This window comes from Salvia splendens, chromosome 6 (assembly GCF_004379255.2).
Source record: "Salvia splendens isolate huo1 chromosome 6, SspV2, whole genome shotgun sequence".
NCBI classification, from domain to species: Eukaryota; Viridiplantae; Streptophyta; class Magnoliopsida; order Lamiales; family Lamiaceae; genus Salvia; species Salvia splendens.
In genome coordinates this window covers 28,307,012-28,313,069 of record NC_056037.1, presented here as the reverse complement: position 1 = coordinate 28,313,069, position 6,058 = coordinate 28,307,012, and the positions used below count along the sequence as shown (strand labels likewise).

Here is a 6,058-nt window from a genome sequence, read left to right as displayed (position 1 = left end):
TTAGTTAAGAGACTACTCATGATATTTTTGTAGTTCAAGTATCGTTCGCATGCAAAACGCATAATTCATGGACCATTTGCGTAGTTCAGTCTATTTATCCAATAACTTGCTTCTCTCTTTGAATTTTTTTCCTTTCAAGAAAACGTTAAAGACACAAGCTGTTAGGAGTTCTATATGGGTAAAATTATGCTTCCTCTAATTTACATTTATGAAGACTACATCTAAAATATAATGTATATTCTGTAGTGAAACATTAAATAGTGATTTATACTGTAGTTTTTTTTTCTTTATATGTTTTAAATATTTTTTTGATTAAAAAGCGGGCAAAGTCCCAACGGAGGAATCTCGAGCTATAGAGCAACACCTAGTTTATCATGCAGCATTCATCTATAGAGCTCCGACAGAGAGACTCCAAGCTCATGAACACCTTTATGATAAGAATAAGCATAATGCGATAAAAGCTTAGACTTTGTAAGTGTCATTGACATCATTCATAGTTTTTAGAGCCAATGTCAAAGTGCAATCTGATTAAATATAGCAAACTTAAAAATAACAAAGATTACATTAAAAAAAATCCAATAATATAAAAAAAAGTCCCAAAAATTGCTAAAAAGAAAACAAGCTTCAAAATTATTTTCACTAGCTATGCGCATCAATCTTTTCCATGTGGACAGTCATTATTGTGGTGATGATTATCTTAAATTTAAATATATGAGTAAAAATATTAAAGTGAAATATATTGCTTACTAAAACAACTAGGAGTATAATACATAAATCATAAAAATTCTGGAACAAAAATACACTTAATTTGAAATTTGCGCCCGCGCCCTCCCGAGTCGTCTCTCTCCCTCTCTGTTTCTTTTAACGCATCCATATCTTTCTCTCTCCCTCTCTGTTTCTTTTAACGCATCCATATCTTTCTCTCTCTCTCCCTCTTCGTTTCTTTACAGCATCGCAGTCACCAAATTTGTACGTTTCACTGAATCGCAAGGTAATCGTTTACTCCGATTAGTTATTTTAGTAAAATTTCTTGATTTCTTTTTGGTGTTGTGAAAGAATGATAATTAATTCACAGAGCCCACATCTTGTTTGACAGAAATGTCTGTGTTACAAAGGAGTGATTCCACCCTTATTCGAGAGGTGTACGCGGAAAATCTGGAGGAAGAGTTCAGCGTGATTCGTGGAATTGTGGAACAGTATCCGTTTATTTCCATGTATACAGAATTTGCAGGCATTATGTCACGACCGTCCTTCTAGGGTATAATAAATGCAGCGATCGCGACTTAAACGGACTTAAATGCAACAAGGAAAAATAGGCTAGGATTTCATCAAAGAGGTTTGACCAAGGTATTTAAAGAGGTTTCAATATTCAAAATGAGAATCCAAAAATATTAGTATCAACTTAACGACAAAACAATCACGTTTTAGCGGAAGCATCCAAGAGAAGTGTGAAGTCATGTATGAAGACACGTCGACACTCGGAGTTTCAAGACAATAGCATTTTTTTAATTGATTTGCTCAACACCGCCAACCGCTCGTCGCCGCTCAACCTGCACATACGGAAAACACATGCAGGGCTGAGTACTATAAAGATACTCAGTGGGCTCTTGCCGAAAATATTTTTAATAAAAGTATTATTTATCATGCCATACATAAGTAACCATGGGGGTTTAGCTTTAGAAAGGCCCGAGGCACTCAAAATCATTTCTCATAGTAAAAGTCGACTGATCAGTCATTTTCCCATAGACGTTAGCCATATCTGCTCATACATGACAAGGAATGCGGCCGTAAACCAGGTCACTAGACCGGCCAGCCCGTACGCTAACACACGGTCTACCATAGGTGTACACTAGTCCAAGTAGTGTTTGCGGCCTTACGAGGACTCGAATTCGATTTAAATAATAATGGCATAAAGCCATATCAGATAGGCACGTTAAAATCAAACAAGGCATGATAAACACAATTTCATATCCCATCGATAAAACATTTAGGACATCGTCCTTATTTAAAGAAAGCCCACCTTGACTGCTTAGATATCAAGTATCTCCTTTCCCTTGCTGTCACGCTGAGAGCGCGAGTTATCACCTTTGATTTATGAGTATCACAATCAGTCCCAAATACCGACTCAAAATCATGCATGTCCCCAACTTTCCCCTTTTCCCATCGATTCGTTTTGTCAACAATCTGGAGGAAGAGTTTAGCGTGATTCGTGGAATTGTGGAGCAGTATCCGTTTATTTCCATGGATACAGAATTTCCAGGCATTATCTACAAAGAAATGGGAAGCACCGAACAAGGAAAATACAGTAATTTATGGATGTCTTAAAGCTTGTTCAACTCGGTCTGACCTTCTTCGATGAGAAGGGAAATTTGCCCTCCATCCACGGACAACATCTTTGCTGGCAGTTCAATTTCCAAGAGTTCAATCCGAATCACGACGCCAGATTCGCTGAGTCTGCTACACGAGAGTGGCATCAATTTTGCCAAAAATATGGAAAATGGGGTCGATGTGATAAGATTTGGCACTCTATTTGCGATGTCGGGTCTGGTTCGGTTCAGATAACGAGTGGCTGAGATTTATTCTCCAGTTATACACTTATCATTAGTTATACTTTGATCATCTATATATATATATCGTGTGTTGGTTCATGAAATTCAATTTCACAACTTAATTTAAGATAATTAATTATAACTAATACATTCCAATTTAAATAGTTCTTAACTTAATTTTAAATTATACCTTTATATTACTTAATCTAAAAAATCAAAATACTACTACTTATTTTTTAAGTACTAAAATTATGTAGATGAAATAAATTTGAAAAAAGGAAGAAGTGGAAAAGAAAAGATGGAGAAGGGGAGTGTATATGAAAATGCGTATGTGGAAGTGTGGGATGTGACGCGTGTCCGTTATCCAGCTGTATACCATTCCTATTTCAACCATTTCTTTCCTTTACCATATACTCCCTCCGTCCCACCGAAGAGGACCCGCTTTCCTTTTTCGTCCGTCCCAACCAAAATGACCTCTTTCTTATTTAAGAAATATTTAAAATACTCAACTATCTTTTTTCTTCCTTACTTTATTCATCTCTCCTACTTTTAAACTCCCAATAACCTTTTCTCTCACTTACTTTTTACATCTCTCCTACTTTTAAATATCAACAATTTATCTCTCTTACTTTATTTATCTCTCATATTTTTAAACTCCCAACAACTTTCTCTCTCCCTTTTTAATACTACTCCCTCCGTCCCAGACTACTTGCACTTATTTCCTTTCTGGGCGTCCCAAGTTATTTGCAATCTTTCCATTTTTAGTAAAAATTATCACCTACAGCCATAATATTTGACTTTGTCTATCACTCATTCCTTAATCTCCGTGCCAAAAAAGAAACGTTCGAGTAGTCCGGGACGGAGGGAGTATAAAATTAGCATGCATAAAATCCCCTGCCGTCCCAAGAAGGGGATCTTCCTTGGGACGGAGGGAGTATATATATATAGATTAACCCAAACCCACACTATAGAAAAAATCAAAAAATGGCTAACCTCAACAAAATGGACATGGATCGGATCAAGGGTCCATGGAGCCCCGAGGAGGACTACCTCCTCCAGCGCCTCGTCCAGAAGCACGGCCCCCGGAACTGGTCCATGATCAGCAAATCCATCCCCGGCCGCTCCGGCAAGAGCTGCCGCCTCCGCTGGTGCAACCAGATCTCCCCCCAGGTCGAGCACCGCACCTTCACCCCCGACGAGGACGACACCATCATCCGCGCCCGCGCCCACGCCCGCTTCGGCAACAAGTGGGCCACCACCGCCCGCCTCCTCTCCGGCCGCACCGACAACGCCATCAAAAACCACTGGAATTCAACTCTCAAGCGCAAATCCTCCTTCGCCTCCGACGACTCTCCTCCCTTGAAGAGATCCGCCAGCGCCGGCTCCGCCCCCGCCGATTTCCCCCCACCCAGCCCCTCCGCCTCCGATTCGGTTTCTACGCACGCCAGCTTCCTCCCGATACGCCCACTGGTCTTACCCTCTCACTCCCCGGAATCGATCAAAGCACCGATTCACATTCTAATTCCCCCAAAATTAACCCTAATTCTAACCAATTGGCGCCGATTCAGCGGCAAACGGAGGCTAATTCGGTGAATTTCACCACAGAATTGATGGGGGTGATGCAGGAGATGATTAGGGCGGAGGTGAGGAATTACATGGTTGGATTGGAGGAGCAGCGGCGGCGAATTGAGGAGCGGGAGAAGCAGCGTAATCGGCTTTTTCTTCATCACCAGCAGCAGAAGCAGTTTCAGTTTCAGCAGATGTGTATGAATATGAATGTGAATGAGGGGTTTAGGAATGCGGCAGCGGCGATCGGAATCAGCAGAGTTGATTGATTTGATTGAATTGGATTGGTTTGTGTTTGTTTTTTAGCGATGGGGAATCGGAGAGAGAAGAAGGAAACGTTCTATGTCTTCTGAATTTTAGATTTCGGAAAAAAATGGCCAAAATATTAAATAATTTTTAGTTATTATACAGTGGAATGAATGTCATCCTAAAAACAGAAAATTACAGCTTGAAAAAAGAAAAACGAAATTAAGTAAATAACTTTGTTCTTTCTTTGAATTAACTGGGTAATAATTTTATGTTTATATGACACATCAAAATATTAAAGTAGAGAGATACTTGGGATTTGTTTTTGCCAGAGTGAAAATGCATTTTTTATATTTAGTGCAGGCCGCAGGGGGTGGGACACTGTTTTCACTTCAACAGAAAATTATGATTAAAGAAATACAAAAGTAAACGCACTGTGGCCATAAAATTAGAGGCTTCAACTGAAGTGGAAATATATTTATCTCTTTTAATATTTAATCTTCAACTGCGATTCATGGCATTTTGGGAACAAAACAAAAGAGGCCTTTTAGGAATGAGATATCACAAAGATCTTGTTGTCACATACTATTATTTATTTGAACCATTCCTTTCAAAGGAGCGTCTCAAGTTTAAGTTGACCTAAAAAACAGAAAGCTTCAACCAAAAAAGATTAAATGAAGCAATGATCATTGGAGAAACATATCTAAACTCATGCTTTATGTTGCGTTGGGCTACCAAATCTATCATTTTACCAGCTTAATTTATTTGTACCTGCTTAGGGTTCAAGCCTATAATAGATTAAAATTACAGTGAAACAAACCAATGGTGCATCTACAAGAGAGTTGGCTGGATGGTTCCATGATCAAAGTTGAAGCGTAGGAGCGATTTGAATTTATGAATAAGAAGATCACACGACCACGTTGGGCATTCAGGGCTCGGATGGAATTAAGGCACACCAGTAGAGTCCCACCTTCATGGAGGACCTGCAAAATCAATGTTAACACAAACTCAATTTCATGTGTGGTTCGGGGAGAGGTGAAAAAGATTCATGGCAGTCTCCTATTACGAAATTGAATCACAGTTTCCACATATAACATATTCATGATTCAAATCCCCTGTTCATCTGCCATGTTGAAATTTTGAACTCTACTCTAAAGGTTTTCGATGGAAGGTATTGCTTGCAAGATGGAAGAGCCGAAAATTACTAACGAATGTTTCCAAGATCGTCAGCCTTGGCATTTCAAAATTGCCACTTTGAAGACTACCAGAGAAGATATACCTAACGAAAGTACTTACATGCATCCAAAATTGGAAATGAGGCAATAGCTGGAAAACTAAATTATTAGTACTTAGAAACTTACTGTTAGCCAAAGTGGTATAAAACCTAAAACTGATGTAAGAGAGGCCAAAAAGATGCTAGACAACGCAAGGGCAACATTCTGTTTAACCTGCATGTACGCAAAGCATGGACGTTATAAGAAAACTACGATACACAGAAGAAGATTCACTAAAAAGAAGGGAAAAAACGAAGGAATACCAAAGAAGTAGTTTGTCTAGATTTAGCTACGATGAATGGAACCCCAGAAATATTATCTTGTAGCAAAAGCACATCGGCAACAGCAAGCACAGTGGCACTTGCGCGCTCTGCTAGGACATGCTCCCACAGTGGCACGCGTCGCCAAGGCAGGGCGTATCAC

At 39.4% G+C, this 6,058-nt stretch overlaps 1 pseudogene; it reads left to right on the top strand.

Moving 5' to 3' along the window:
• Nucleotides 1–3,312: 3,312 nt before the first annotated feature.
• Nucleotides 3,313–4,518, top strand: LOC121807461 (annotated as a pseudogene).
• The last annotated feature ends 1,540 nt before the right edge of the window (nucleotides 4,519–6,058 follow it).